We start from the raw sequence: 16,773 nt of genomic DNA, 5'->3' as shown, positions 1-16,773 counted from the left end.
TCACCCATTTCTCCTTCTGCCTAAAGAAATCTGAAAGAAACCTTCATGAAACTGAAACATTAAGTTGGATTTATGCTCTCCATCACACCCCACCTCAGCCCAAAATATCCAATGACTAGCCCACCTGCCCACTCTCAACCTGTCAGAAATTTTACAGCACGAGTGCTGGGGAAATCCATATGTTTTTTGAAGCCAAGCAGCCATCTAATGGTCACTTAAGGGCCTCATCCAACTATGGCCTGTATTTTACCTGCATTAAAGCAAGATCCATGCCATCTAAAAATGCCGATGACTTTATTAATGTTATTTCCCCGGATTTAACCCTTTCACTGACCTCCTGGATCAGGCCTCGCAATCTCATCTATGAGGGCCCTGACCCCGCCTGGCCTCCTTAATGTGTGTAGTCTCAGTGTTGTAGTATTTTGCTTTTGTAATAGTCTTGAAATAAGTATGATCTCCTTGCTGCTGGTGAAATCTTGCTGTGCCTAGTTTGTATCTTCCATTCCTGTACTATTACGACACTTTACAGCTGATTAGTTGGCTGTGCAGTGTTTTGGCATTCCTAAGATCATAAAAGATGCTGAGTAAGTGCATGAATAAATGAATATGTTGGATCCTCTTTTTGACTGAAGACTGGATAGAAAGAAAACCTTCAAAAATATGAATAGTAAGGAACTGAAGACATCTTGAGGGTATGGAGAGTGAGGGCACTCCTCTGGGAGGAAATTTGGAGGCAAATTGGAACAGCCAGTAAATGAGTGTCAGCAGGTGAGTAAGTTATTTTAGAAGTCACCTCATTTTCCTTTATTGCAGTAAGGGAAATTGGGAGGTGCGCAAAACATATGACTGATCCACTGCACTTGTTCCCTGGTTCAATCAGACACTGAGAAGAAGAGAAGGACTGAAAAACTTAACAGGGTAAATCGAACATGACTTTTTGAGCACTTTTCACTCAGCAATAGGGGAGAAAACCCCAATGCTGTTTCTTAATCTATCTGACATTCAATCCCTATTACACAATCATTCTACTGGTATCCTACCTTATGTATTTTTAATGCAAAAGGGATGTTCACATTTTTTGCCCTAGACATCATGAAAGATGATAAAGTAATAAGTTTCTGAATGGATTGGCAATTCACTGAGGGACTACAGAAACAAGATGTAGGAGTGCAGACTGTTCATTCTAAAAGGCCCTCTGCAGTGAGAAACAAACATGACAGCTGGTCGTGAGTATTTTAACTGGAGGTCAGAATATCAAAGGTTTCCTTGATTGTGTTGATTTCTGTGATGTGGTCTTTCAGAGGCTGTATTTGCTTCTTACTGATTTTGAAGCACGAGAAGCAGGCTATCATTACAGCCAATCAAAATAATGCAGGCACCAGCAGAAATTGACTGTTTTATCTATGGAATCCACTTTATGCCAACCTTCACCAATATATATTGGAATAACAATTTTCCAATTGTGAATTGCACTTTTAAAATAGTTACCATGACACAGAAATTACCCTCAGTCCTCCCTGCTTCAATAAATTTAATGAAATATTTATATATTTGGTCTGCAAAAGTGAAGTTAGAGACAAAAGCTGGGTATCGAGTGCATGCCAATCATTTTTTGCTGGTTCAATTGCAGCAGAAACTTCTTGAGCTGTCAGTGTATCTGAGACTGCACCAGTGGAAGCAAGAACTGTAAGACTAGATCAGTAAATGGAGATAATTTCCTTTTCATAGAAGTCTTAAAATATATGTGTTGTTTCCTCATTGTGGTTAATTTTACAACCGAAATATATTTTATAGTAATTGTTTTACCATGTGAAGAAATGGCATTGTTCACAATGGAATCCATATTAACTCTTTCACAAATTATTTTTTCTATAAATGAGGAGACTCAGGATTGAATCTTACATGTTCTTGACATAATAATTTGCTTTCAATGTGTGAAGAATCCTGGATTATTCATAAAATAATTCATGGTAACTCATTCTCAAATTATTCTTACGTCTTTCCTCATAATGAAAAGACTGAGGTCTGAATCTTGTGTCTATGACTGAATTGCGTCAAGTTTTTGGAATGTTTTGCCATGAGGCTTAGTGAGTTCCGTCACTGTATCTTACCAGACTCACTGCATTAATTACCTGTCCCTTTAGTTCAGTTCTCGCTCCATCTCACCTCGTGCAGTTCCATGACCAACTTACCACTCAGCAGATAGCCTGGAATTCACTGACACCCTTTAGAACATAGAACATTACAGCACAGTACAGGCCCTTCGGCCCTCCATGTTGTGCCGACCTGTCATACCGATCTGAAGCCCATCTAACCTATACCGTTCCACGTACGTCCATATGCTTATCCAATGATGACTTAAATGTATCTAAAGTTGGCGAATCTACTACCATTGCAGGCAAAGCGTTCCATTCCCTTACTACTCTCTGAGTAAAGAAACCACCTCTGACATTTGTCCTATATCTTTCACCCCTCAATTTAAAGCTATGCCCCCTCGTGCTCGCCGTCACCATCCCCCGAAAAAGGCTCTCCCTATCCACCCTATGTAACCCTCTGATTATTTTATATGTCTCAATTAAGTCACCTCTCAACCTTCTTCTCTCTAACGAAAACAGCCTCAAGTCCCTCAGCTTTTCCTCGTACGACCTTCCCTCCATACCAGGCAACATCCTAGTAAATCTCCTCTGCACCCTTTCCAAAGCTTCCACATCCTTCTTATAATGTGGTGAACAGAACTGTACGCAATACTCCAAGTGCGGCCGCACCAGAGTTTTGTACAGCTGCAGCATAACCTCATGGTTCCGGAACTCGATCCCTCTATTAATAAAAGTTAAAACACTGTATGCCTTCTTAACAGCCCTGTCAACCTGGGTAGCAACTTTCAAGGATCTGTGTACATGGACACCGAGGTCCTTTGCACCCATGCTGCCTTTAAAAGACCACCACGCGCCCAGGCATTTCTGACATTTGACTCAAACATGACAGAGAAGGGGAATTTGGTGCAAAGCCATGTGGACAGGTCATGCTGAATGAGTTTGTGCACAGATGTGACTTCCTCTTCCTCCAGAACCAGCAATGGAGGCCAAGACACCAGAACATACCTGCCTGTCCAAGGTTGCCACCTGGATCAGTGCAGTCTCAGGCATGTGAATGAAAGCCCAGCCAATGTCCTTCTTCACTTCACCCGTGCTACTATCCTCACTCCAATACCTCACACTCACTCTATTTCTGCCACTGCCCCCACCTCCCACCAAGGCTCATGGTCTACTACTCTGACTGTTGCTTGCAATATCTTCTTTCGCTCGCTGTCACCCAACCCAACCCTGGCATCACTAAACCTGCATGCTCACTGTGCGACCAAATCTCTCACTCGAGATACTTCCCCACCTACTCCAAAAGTAATAGCTGTGCTAACTCTAAATACCAGTCTTTGAGAAAGCATCCTACAGGACAGAATGGCTCAAGGCAGGTGATGGGCTTCCCAGCATTCAGATCCTCAATCCTTGTGTGGAAAGCATCCTGAATCAGACCACCTTGAGTAGCTGATTTACCACTTCCAAGCCCCTGGGTTGGTATAGATGCCTGCCCTTGCCTTACCATGCCACAACTCCCTGACTAAAGACTACTCCACTTGTTTAACAGAAGCCTGCTGACAACCATAACAAACTTCCTTCCTTTGTATCTGCACTCAGCAGCAATGATATGAGCCTGGCATCTCTATGAGAAAACAATATGCAAAAAGGCAAGGCAATTCAGAGATGCTGTGAGCATCCAGTTAGACTCAGACTGAGTGTGCACTATAGCAAAGAGCCCAGAGATGCATATTGATCCAATTCATGAGCTGGATGCATGTCCTTGAATGCTGCAATATTACAATGACAGTTGCCTGTGCAGGCTGAGGTGCAGCACTGCAGTGCGGATTAGATTAATGCTTGGCACATATCAGATATCAATGTCACTGGACATGGAGTGCATATGCCTGGTGTTCATGGAGCTTCACCAGACATGCTGGTGCCCAGTGTGCAACACAGACATCATTAAGGGTAAACAGTGAGCTGAATTTGTCAGGTACCCACTCAAGATTTTATGTCAATTTTTTTCAACATCTACCTTGTTTAATGAGTTTGGTAAGAGAGAAAATTGAATATTAACAAGACAAGTTGAGCAATCAAGCAATGACAAGCAATGACCTCTGTAATTCGCATTCACTGGTACTGGCAAGAAACTTACCAGGAGCACAAATGGAGATTGCTGGAAAAGCTCAGCAGGTCTGGTAGCATCTGTGAAGAGAAATCAGACTTAATATTTCGGTTCCAGTGATCCTTCTGCAGAACTGATGGTAGTTAGGAAAATTTTGGTTTATATGCAGAAAATGGGGTGGAGGGGGAGAGAATAAGAAGTAAGCGATACATAGGGATTAAGTCCAAAAAAGGAGAAGAACAGTTGGACAGGCAAAGGAGTGGATAACAATCAAGACAGGAGTGTGAATAACTGTTAATGGGGGCTGTTAGTACCTAACAATAGGTAGTGTGTAATGGCAGGCTATGTGATAACAAGGCCTGCGAATGTGTGGGGTAGAGTCTAGGACATGGGAGAGTTTAGGCACTAAAATTATTGAACTTGATATTGAGTTCAGAGGGCTACAGAGTCCCCAAGTGGAAAATGAGGTGTTGTTCTTCCACCTTGCAATGAGCTTTGCTGAAACAGTGTAGAAAGCCAAAGACTGAGATGTTGGCCAGGGAATAGGGAGGTGCATTAAAGTGGCAGGCAACTGGAGACTCAGGGTCTTTTTTTCAGGCAGAATGTATATGTTCTGCAAATTGGTCACCCAGTGAACACTTTGTTTCCCCAATGTAGAGGAGACCACATTGTGAGCAGTAAATGCAGTAGACCAGATTCTGGGAAGTGCAGGTGAAGTGTTGCTTCACCTGGAAGGTATGTTTGTGCCCTTGGATACTGGGGAGGGAGGAGGTAAATGGGCAGGTGTTACCCCTTTGCTGGCTGCAGGGGATGGTGCTATGAGGCTGAGGGGGGCTGCTGGGGGTGAAGGAAAAGTGGACCAGTGTGTCCTGGAGGCAATGGTCCCTGCGAAATGTGGACAAGGAAGGTAGGGGAATGTGTGTCTGTTGGTGTCAGCTTTTTGGATGTGGTGTAAAGGGCATCTGATGATCTTCTGGATGTGGATGCTGGCGGTATGGTAGGTAAGGACAAGGCTAACCCTACTGTTGTTGCAAGAGGGAAGAGAAGGGGTGAGGGCGGAAATATGGGAGATGGATGACACCTGGTTGAGGGCTCTGTCGACAATGGAGCTGGGGAGTCCTCTGTTGAGGAAGAAGGTGGACATTTTGGAGGCTCCCTTGTCGAAGTTGGCCTCATATGTGATGGAGACGGAGGAACTGAGAGAATGGGATGGAGGCTTTACAGGAAGCAGAGTGTGAGGATGTATAATCCAGGTAGCTGTGGGAGTCAGTGGATTTATAGTGGATATTAGTGGCCAGTCTATCACCAGAAATGGAAACAGAGATGTTGAGGAAGGAAAGGGAGGAGTCAGAGATAGCCCATGTGAAAGTGAGGGCTGGTTGGAAATTGGAAGCAAAATCAATGAACTTTTCCAATTCTGGATGAGAGAGGGGAGCAGCACCAATGATGGTCTCAATATGTTGGAGAAAGAGTTGTGGGTGTTGGCTGGAAAAGGTTTGGAACAAGAAATGTTCTCACAAAGCAACAGGCATAACTGGGGCCCATGCGGGTACCTACGGCCGCCCGTCTGACCTGAAGATAATGAGAGGAGATAAAAGAGAAGTTGTTTAGGGTGAGGATGAGCTCAGCCAAGCAGTGGAGGGTGGTGGGTGGGGATGGCTCAGGCCTTTGCTCCAGGTAGAAGTGGACACCCTGAGACTGAGTCTCTGATCGTGTTTTTGGGATCCTTAAGGGGGAGGGGAGCAGCCCCAAGTCGTGGTCCACATTGGCACCAATGACATAGGTGGGAAGAGAGATGGGGATTTAAGGCAGAAATTCATGGAGCTAGGATGGAAGTTGAGAGCTAGGACGAACAGAGTTGTTGTCTCTGGTTTATTGCCCATGCCACGTGCTAGTGAGGCGAGGAATAGGGAGAGAGAGGAGTTGAACACGTGGCTACAGGGATGGTGCAGGAGGGAGAGTTTTGGATTCTTAGATAATTGGGGCTCTTTCTGGGGTAGGTGGGACCTCTACAAGCAAGATGGTCTTCACCTGAACCAGAGGGGTACTGATATCCTGGGGGGGAAATTTGCTAAGGCTGTTTGGGTGGGTTTAAACTAATTCAGCAAGGGGATGGGCACCAAGATTGTAGTTCGGCTATAGAAAAGGTTGAGAGTAGGGTGGTCCGAAATAAAGTTTCAGGGAAGCAAGATGGCACCGGCAAGCAAGAAGTTGGATTGAAGTGTGTCTACTTCAATGCCAGGAGTGTCCGGAATAAGGTGGGTGAACTTGCAGCATGGGTTAGTACCTGGGACTTCGATGTTGTGGCCATTTCGGAGACATGGATAGAGCAGGGACAGGAATGGTTGTTGCAGGTTCCGGGATTTAGATGTTTCTGTAAGAACAGAGAAGATGGTAAAAGGGGCGGAGGTGAGGCATTGTTGGTCAAGGACAGTATTACAGTTGCAGAAAGGATGTTTGGGGACTCGTCAACTGAGGTAGTATGGGCTGAGGTTAGAAACAGGAAAGGAGAGGTCACCCTGTTGGGAGTTTTCCATAGGCCTCCGAATAGTTCCAGAGATGCAGAGGAAAGGATAGCAAAGATGATTCTTGATAGGAGTGAGAGAGACAGGGTAGTTGTCATGGGGGACTTCAACTTTCCAGATATTGACAGGGAACACTATAGTTCGAGTACTATAGATGGGTCAGTTTTTGTCCAGTAAGTGCAGGAGGGCTTCCTGACACAGTATGTAGATAGGCCAACAAGGGGCGAAGCCACATTAGATTTGGTACTGGATAATGAGCCCAGCCAGGTGTTAGATTTGGAAGTAGGTGAGCACTTTGGTGATAGCGATCACAATTCTGTTATGTTTACTTTAGTGATGGAAAGGCATAGGTGTATACCACTGGGCAAGAGTTATAGCTGGGAGAAAGGCAATTACGATGAGATTAGGCAAGATTTAGGGAGCATAGAATGGGGAAGGAAACTGCAGGGGATGTGCACATTAGAAATGTGGAATTTATTCAACGAAAAGCTCCTGTGTGTCCTAGATAATATGTACCTGTCAGGCAGGGAGGAAGCTGTAGAGTGCGGGAGCTGTGGTTTATGAAGGCGGTGGAATCTCTGGTCAAGACAAAGAAGAAGGCTTATGTTAGGATGAGATGTGAAGGCTCAGTTAGGGCATTTGAGGGCTATGAGGTAGCCAGGAAAGACCTAAAGAGAGAGCTCAGAAGAGCCAGGACGCTCTTATGGTGAAGCTGTACAAAACTCTGGTGCGGCCGCACTTGGAGTATTGTGCACAGTTCTGGTCACCGCATTATAAGAAGGATGTGGAAGCTTTGGAAAGGGTGCAGAGGAGATTTACTAGGATGTTGCCTGGTATGGAGGGAAGGTCTTACAAGGAAAGGCTGAGGGACTTGAGGCTGTTTTCATTAGAGAGAAGGAGGTTGAGAGGTGACTTAATTGAAACATATAAAATAATCAGAGGGTTAGATAGGGTGGATAGGGAGAGCCTTTTTCCTAGGATGGTGACGGCGAGCACGAGGGGCATAGCTTTAAATTGAGGGGTGAAAGATATAGGACAAATGTCAGAGGTAGTTTCTTTACTCAGAGAGTAGTAAGGGAATGGAACGCTTTGCCTGCAACAGTAGTAGTTTCGCCAACTTTAGATACATTTAAGTCGTCATTGGATAAGCATATGGACATACATGGAATAGTGTAGGTTAGATGGGCTTAAGATCGGTATGACAGGTCGGCACAACATCGAGGGCCGAAGGGCCTGTACTGTGCTGTAATGTTCTATGTTCTATGACCATCCTGGTGAGATATGGAGATATCTCCATACGAGATATACTGGACATATTAAGGGATTGCACATCCATGGTAAAGAAGAGGTGGCTGGAGACTGCAAACTGGAAATTCCAAAACTGACATTTAGATTAGGAGGAAGTGTGGTGTAAGCGGGCAGGGACTGGACCAGGGGAGAAAAGACTGAGTCAAGATAGATGAGTTCTGTGGGGCAGGAGCAGAGTCTGCCCGGGCAATTCTGTGTATGGATTTTTGGAAGGAGGTAGAAGTGAGCTGTGCAGGGCTGGGGGTCTATCAGCCTGGGGGCTGTGGCGGATTGGGGGTAGGTAATCAGATGACATGACGTTAGTGAGCATAGTTGATACAATGGCCTGATGTGCCATGGTAGGGTCATGGCGCAGGGGAAGACAGAAGGAGGATCTGAGAGCTGGCGCTCAGCCTCTGGTATGTAGAGGTCAGTGCGCCAGACTCCAACAGCACCACCCTTATCGATAGGCTTAATGATAAAGCCAGGGTTGGATCGAAGTGCACAGAGTGCAGTCAATTCTGAGGGAGATAGATTGCATTGGGTAAGGGAAGCAGAGAAATTGAGGCAACATCTATGCTCTGCCTGAAAAAAAGTCCCTGAGCTTCCAGTTGCCTATCACTTTAACACCACTCTGTTCCCGGCCAATATCTCTGTCTCAGGCTTGCTGCAGTGTTCCAGTGCAGCTCAGTGTAAGCTGGCAGAACGACACCTCATTTTCCACTTGGGGACCCTGTAGCCCACTAGACTCAAAATTGAGTTCAATAATTTTAGAGCCTGTACTCTCCCGTGTTCTAGTCCCCAATTCCACACACCAAGCCTTGTTACCACATAGTCTGCTATTACACTACCTATTGTTAGCCACTAATAGTCTCCATTAACAGCTATTCACCCTCCTAGCCAGATCGTTATCCACTCCTCTGTCTTTCCAACTATCCTTCTCTCTTTCTGGGCTTTAATCCCCATGTGTCATTTACTCCTTACCTTGACCCTGAACCTTATCTTCTGCATAGAAACCAAAATTTTCCTAGTTACATCAGTTCTGAGGAAGGGTCACCGGACCTGAAATGTTTACTCTGAGTTTTCTTCACAGATGCTGCCAGACTTGCTGAGCTTTTCCAGCAATCTCCATTTGTGTTTCTGATTTACAGCATCCACAGTTCTTTTGGCTTTCAGAAAAAGAATTACCATGCTGTTCGTGGAAAGGTTAGAAGATAGTGTAAGTTTATTCTGACGTCAAGATGGGTGTCACTGGACCTCTTGTTGAATTCTCCCACAGATCTCCACCATAACCCACCTTTGCATAGATTCCTATAAGATTCCACTCTAAAAAATGATTAGAGAAGCCTCTATTTACTATCACAGCAAAGGTTAATGCATGAATCCAAAGAAAGTGTTCAATGTTCTGAGGAATCTTAATAAAGAAAGAGTGTTCCTACAGGATGGAGATTTGGCAAAGGTTTCAGATTATTTATGACCGATGTGGGATATAAAGAAATATTTTATGCAGTGAGTTATATGATTCTATGGATATTATTTTTGTTGTGAATCAATATGAATCCAATTCAGATGTCAGTCACTGTTGCATTTTACCAGCCATTACCTGTCATGTAAATAGAACATATATAAAGTCATGGGTACATTTGGTCCACGGTAGGTTATATTGCTTCGCTGATGGTGTAAACAATACATTATATTTCTCATGCTGTCTCTGTTATTCTCCCTCACACTTGAACAAAATATTCTTTGGTATAAACCATTTGATGACTTTGGCTATATTCCTACATGCGGATACTAGGCCACAATACAATAGCTTCATCAAGGCAACAAGCCTGTCAATAATTTTGCCAAAACTGTCCGAGTCAGTAAGAGATTCCCCACTGGGCTGTAGTAGTTGGCAACTAATCTGCTGGTGATGTTAAGATCCTCTCCTCCTACCCTTGCAGAAAAAAATGCAAGTGTCTCCTTTTAAAGAAGGGCCTTTTAACATCATGGTGAGCTTCACCTGCCACTGGGTAGGTTGCTTTGCCTGGTTGCAGCCAGCAATACAATGAGTTTCTTTCCTTTCAACTGGAGATAATAGCTCTTGGTTTAGGAGTTACAGCTGCTTGTCACGTTTTTCACCATGGCACTGGTTTCATTGTTGTGGATGAAAACTGCCCTGGCAGACAGTGATGCAGAGTTTTACAATCCTGATCTAATTTCAGACCAGTCATACCAGAGAAGATAATCTTCTGCTTCCTTTCCCCTCAGTGTCAGGTAAAGTTGTGACAGCCAAGTTAAGCTCCAAAGGTTAGATCTTCATTTTCACCACCTGGGCACTGGTTTGATAAGACAGATTGCATATGTTTTATAGAACCTGTGGAATTTTTGTTCAATTGTAATCTATACCTGCCAGAAGTGAACAATGGTTTATACTAGTACAAACTTTTAATATGAAATGTGTAATTAAATAACTCTTTCATAAAGTTAAATAAAGTAATGCATTATATCATACCTGTTGATGTCTCCTCCATTATTTATTTGCTGAATTTCATGGACAGTAATTGGAAACCCACTGAACTCATGAAATAAAATTCTGTCCAAGTGGCATTAGAAGATTCAGTTCAATGTCAATATCAATTTAGCTACTTTAGAGTACTTGGAAGGATGGTGGGAAAAGGATTTAATAATAATTTTTGAAGAGAATTGGATAAAACCTCATAGAGGAAAATTTACGCGCAAATGTGCAGGTGGATAACACTAACTGGATAGGTCATTCCAAGTGCAAATGCAATGGGCTGAATGACCTTCTCATTTCTAACAGACATAAATTCTAATTTTAAATTATTCTTCCATCACAAGTATTTACTTAACATATGACATATCACGCACACCACAGGTTAGCAGCTCTGCCATTCATTACATTATCCATAAGTCATTCAGAATTTCTTCACAAGTGTATTGGATATTCAACCTACTTGAGCTGTAAACCATGTTCAACAAGTGCTTATCCTGCTCAATGCTTTTTTTTCACTTTCTAGTACTAAATGAATAGTGAATGTCACGTGACAACAAAAGTTTATATACAAAATTAATGAATGTGTATGTCAACTTTATAAGATGTTTTTGATCAGATTGCTTCATTAAGTTGACCCAATCTCTGTTTGTCAATCCTATTAAATTGTTTTTCCCTTGCTGAATGTTTATTAGTAATGTAGATTGCTGCTTACAAATATATGCATTCTGATGGCGAAATAATGTAACAAATTATTGAATAGAATGATATGAACTAATCCTGGTTACTTCAAGCTTGTGTGTAAAGAGTATTGTTGCATCTTTCAGTATTACATCACTTCATTGAATAACTGCATCCCCACAGTGGAAGAGTAAGCCATTTGTGCATCAAGTTTACACTAACCCTCTGAAATGCATCCCACCCAAACCCACAACCCTGTATTTCCCATGCATAATCCACCTAACCTGCACATCTTTTTACTGTGGGAGGAAACCAGAGAACCCAAAGGAGACCCACACAGATACTGGGAGAATGTGCAAACTTCACACAGACAGGTGTCCAAGGCTGGAATCAAACCCAGGTCCCTGGCACTGCAAGGCAGCAGTGCTAACCACTGAGCCACCATGCCAGCCTACATGTCAAAGGTTTTCTGAATTATCTTGGAAAACAATTTTGTTTATGCGGTTTTGTATTTTTATGCTAATGCATTAGATTTCCTGGCAGACCTTGCATTTGATAATTTTTTGGTATCCATGAATACAAAGTCAAATATTATTAAAATCTCATGGAAATGAACAAAATCATTCTTATGACCTTATAGAGATCAACAAAGTCATAAGGGGCATAGATAAGGTGGATAGCCAAGGTCTTTTTCCTAGGGTAAGAGATTCCAAAACTAAAGGGCATAGGTTTAAAGTGGGAAGGGAAAGATTTAAAAGGGGCCTGAGGGGAATCTTATTCATACACAACGTGATGCGTATATGGAACGAGTTGCCAGAGGAAATGGTAGAGGTGAGTACAATTACAACATTGAAAGGACATTTGGACTGATACATAGATAGGAAATGTTGAGAGGGATATGGGCTAAATGCAGGAAAACAGAACTAGTTCAAACCTGTTTGGAATGGACGAGTTGGGCTGAAGGGTCAGTTTTTGTGCAGTATGACTCTATCACTTGACCAGTGTTATGTCAGGAATAATGGAAATCAATATTATAAAGATGATGCAATATTATGGTTTCCGTAATTTACTGTACTTTGTGCTAGATTGGACCTGTATTGAATTTGAAAACGTGGGCTGTTTATTAATGCATTGCTTTTCTCTAACAGTTCAAAACATCTGGTGTGCATCAGGATGATATGCTGTCTGATGGCTGGAATCGCTTTAGACAAGATCAGTAGGGCATTTTAATTGTAAGTAACCAACGTCAATATCTGATCATAAAACATGTTATAAAAATTTTAGGAACAAAACCAGAAACTCAGCAGGTATGGCAGCAGCCATAGAGAGGCCCTCAGCTATGTCCAATCCATTTGCTGTACTTCTGCCCTCACCACTTCCCTCCCAATCCCTTCAACAACAATGATATTCAAAGGATTATAAGCCACCATTCCTGCCATCTCCAGTGGGATGTGACATCCAGAAACATATTCCCCTCCCTTTCAGTGTTCTGCTGGCACTATTCCCTTTAGGACACCCTGGCCCACTCGTCCTCAACTCTTATCACTTCTTCACACCCCCACAGCACCCCCAAGGTGCAACACTTACAGTTTACTGCTCCTTCTTTGATATTCAAAGCCCCTGGGACTCCTTCCAGGTGAAGCTGCAATTTGTCTGCACTTCACGCAATTAGACTGCCACATTCATTGCTCACAATGTGGTTTCCTGCACACAGGGAAGACAGAACACAGACTGTGTGACTGCTATGCTGAACACCTACTCTTTGTCTGTAAAAAATGACCCTGAACTTCCAGTTGCCTGACATTTCAGCACACCGTGTTTCCATGCCAACATTTCTGTCTCAGGATTGCTTCAGTACTCCAGAGAGGCTTATTGCAAGCTGGAGAAACAACACCTCATCTTCCACCTACTTCCTTACAGCCTGAGGACTCAACATTGAGTTTAATGATTTCAGAAAGTGAACAACTTCCTCTATGTTCATCACCTTTCCCAAACACCCCAAGATCCTGTTTTGTATGGGTTGCTCCTACCATTTGCCAATCCATTTTTTAGCACGCTACCTCGCATTTACTTTTCTCTCAATCTACCATCAACAATATCTCTGTTTGCTTGTCCCTTTCATCTCTCTCTCACTCTCTGGGTCCTGACTCCATATGTTCGCTCCCCTCACCCATTATCAGTATAAATACCAACTTTTCCCAGTTATTTTCAGTTCTGATACAGGGTCACTGGAATAAAAATATTAACTGTTTTTCTCTGTATAGATGCTGCCATTCCTGTTGCGTTTCTTCAACACTTTCTGTTTTTGTTTCAGATTTCCGGTATCCACAGTTCTCTGATTTTTAAAAAAATTTAAGTATTTTGAATTACATTTTGTCAATTACAATTTGGTATAATAAATTCACGTGTGTCTTCCTTATATCTTTTATACTGTCTGGTGAACAAATTATTGAAAAGTACTTGGTTTCATTAATCTTACATTAACACTACTAAAATTTCAAGTACTACTTTGAAGCCCAACTGTGTAGAAACAGCGTTTGTCGCCTGGGCTTTTCTAATGACAGTTCTAGCAATATATTAAGGTTTAAGACCAGTACTTACTTTGACAGAAAATGACAAAAAAAACTCACAAATTTGAACTTGCAATGCCCTTGGAAAGTAAATGGAAACAATTATTAACATTGATTGCACAAGATTGTGCAACACATATTTATCAATATTAACTGTTGGACCAGCGATCTTGCTGCTAATACAAAGGTGATAACCAGCGTATACTTATAGTGAGGTGAAATATCAAGGTTATTCATCATCAGATGGAGACTTTTTGGACAAGAATGTGAGCACATAGTCAAAGTATGTTAAATCTGGTCATTAATCAACAGAAGTACTAAAATCCATTTAAAGGCTATGGAAACTCCTGGAATTATTTTTATCCTGGACAAAAGATGGAGGGGAAAGAGAGCTTATCACATATCATCATCCAGTCTCTGACAATATTTTTATTTTCAATGCATTCAATTTCATGGAATCATTAATTCTAGACTTTGTTTAAACATTATCTAATTGCTTCATTATATTATCATGAAGCATCATGTACAGGTAATTGGAGAATGCATGGATTAGATGAGAACTTGTGATAAATTGGCTTAAAAGTTTTAAAAAAGTATGGATTTTCAGAGACATTTGGTGGATTTAGTTTTTAAGGTAAGGGGGGAAAGAATTAAAACAGACCTAAGGCACCACTTTTTCACGCAGAGGGTGATGCGTGAATGAAATGAGCTGCCAGAGGAAGTGATGGGGGTGAGTGCGATTACAACGATTAAAAGGTATCTGAATGATGACACGAATGGGAAGAGTTTAGACGGATATGGGCCAAATGCTGGGAAATGGGACTAGATTCATTTAGGATATATGGTTATCACAGACAAGTTGGACTGTGAAGGATCTGTCTCCATGCTGTACAACTCTATGACTCTTGTACACTATTCAATATTTTCATGAGTAGAATATTTTGTTTCCTGCTCAGTTGTATTGCTCAGCAAACATTCATTACTTGTCAATGCCTGTTGAGTCAGTTGTTACAAATGATTTATTCCAAACACAACCTAAGAATTCAAAATGAAAAATTGTTAGTATTAATGAGAAGGAAATTTTTGCAATGTGTGACTATTGTCATAATGCATTTGCCCTTTTGGGTCCATGGCAAGTAGTACCCTGAACGAAAGGTCAAAGAGCATCAACCACAGCTCAACAACAGCCCAACCTCCACTTCAGAGTCCGGAGGTTCAAGTCTCATTCCATTGACCAGAATACAATCTATCCTATGAGGAGAGTTCAATGCAATACTGAGAGTGTTGAGATAACACAATGTGAAGCTAAAGGAACACCCGCAGGCCAGGCAAGAAAGTTGACAGTTCGGGTTGCGACCCTTCTTCAAAAAAAGAATGATTTTCTGAAGAAGGGTCCTGATACAAAACGTCAGCTTTCCTGTTCCTCTGGCGTAAATTTGGAATCATAAAATCCCTGTGCTGTGGGAACAAGCCACTTGGCCCAACAGGTCTACACTGCCCCTCTGAAAAGCATCCTACCCAGAACTAGTCCCCTAACCATGTATTTCCCATCTCGAACACTCCTAGCCGAAACATCCTTGGGCAGTATAGCATAGCCAATCCACCTATCATACATAATAATAAAATGTGAGGCTGGATGAACACAGCAGGCCAAGCAGCATCTCAGGAGCACAAAAGCTGACGTTTCGGGCCTAGACCCTTCATCAGAGAGGGGGATGGGGGGAGGGAACTGGAATAAATAGGGAGAGAGGGGGAGGCGGACCGAAGATGGAGAGTAAAGAAGATAGGTGGAGAGGGTGTAGGTGGGGAGGTAGGGAGGGGATAGGTCAGTCCAGGGAAGACGGACAGGTCAAGGAGGTGGGATGAGGTTAGTAGGTAGCTGGGGGTGCGGCTTGGGGTGGGAGGAAGGGATGGGTGAGAGGAAGAACCGGTTAGGGAGGCAGAGACAGGTTGGACTGGTTTTGGGATGCAGTGGGTGGGGGGGAAGAGCTGGGCTGGTTGTGTGGTGCAGTGGGGGGAGGGGATGAACTGGGCTGGTACACCTCCTCCCACCCACCCACCTGCAAATATTCCATCCCCTATTCCCAATTCCTCCGCCTCCGCCGCATCTGCTCCCACGATAAGACATTCCACTCCCGCATATCATCCCAGATGTCCAAGTTCTTTAAGGACCGCAACTTTCCCCCCACGGTGATTGAGAACGCCCTTGACCGCGTCTCCCGCATTTCCCGCGACACATCCCTCACACCCCGCCCCCGCCACAACCGCCCCAAGAGGATCCCCCTCGTTCTCACACACCACCCTACCAACCTCCGGATACAACGCATTATCCTCCGACACTTCCGCCATTTACAATCCGACCCCACCACCCAAGACATTTTTCCATCCCCTCCCCTGTCTGCTTTCCGGAGAGACCACTCTCTCCGTGACTCCCTTGTTCGCTCCACACTGCCCTCCAACCCCACCACACCCGGCACCTTCCCCTGCAACCGCAGGAAATGCTACACTTGTCCCCACACCTCCTCCCTCACCCCCATCCCAGGCCCCAAGATGACATTCCACATTAAGCAGAGGTTCACCTGCACATCTGCCAATGTGGTATACTGCATCCACTGTACCCGGTGCGGCTTTCTCTACATTGGGGAAACCAAGCGGAGGCTTGGAGACCGCTTTGCAGAACACCTCCGCTCAGTTCGCAACAAACAACTGCACCTCCCAGTCGCAAACCATTTCCACTCCCCCTCCCATTCTCTTGATGACATGTCCATCATGGGCCTCCTGCACTGCCACAATGATGCCACCCGAAGGTTGCAGGAACAGCAACTCATATTCTGCCTGGGAACCCTGCAGCCATATGGTATCAATGTGGACTTCACCAGTTTCATAATCTCCCCTTCCCCCACTGCATCCCCAAACCAGCCCAGTTCATCCCCTCCCCCCACTGCACCACACAACCAGCCCAGCTCTTCCCCCCCACCCACTGCATCCCAAAACCAGTCCAACCTGTCTCTGC

General features: G+C 43.6%; 1 protein-coding gene across 1 annotated transcript in view; it reads right to left on the bottom strand.

Annotated features, from left to right (window-relative positions):
* Positions 1-16,773, bottom strand: part of LOC125461482 (glucagon family neuropeptides-like) — an 88,151-nt gene that overhangs the window by 70,717 nt on the left and 661 nt on the right. The window lies entirely within an intron of this gene.

This window comes from Stegostoma tigrinum, chromosome 19, assembly GCF_030684315.1.
Source record: "Stegostoma tigrinum isolate sSteTig4 chromosome 19, sSteTig4.hap1, whole genome shotgun sequence".
Lineage (NCBI taxonomy): Eukaryota > Metazoa > Chordata > Chondrichthyes > Orectolobiformes > Stegostomatidae > Stegostoma > Stegostoma tigrinum.
This window is presented reverse-complemented; position numbering and strand designations above follow the sequence as displayed.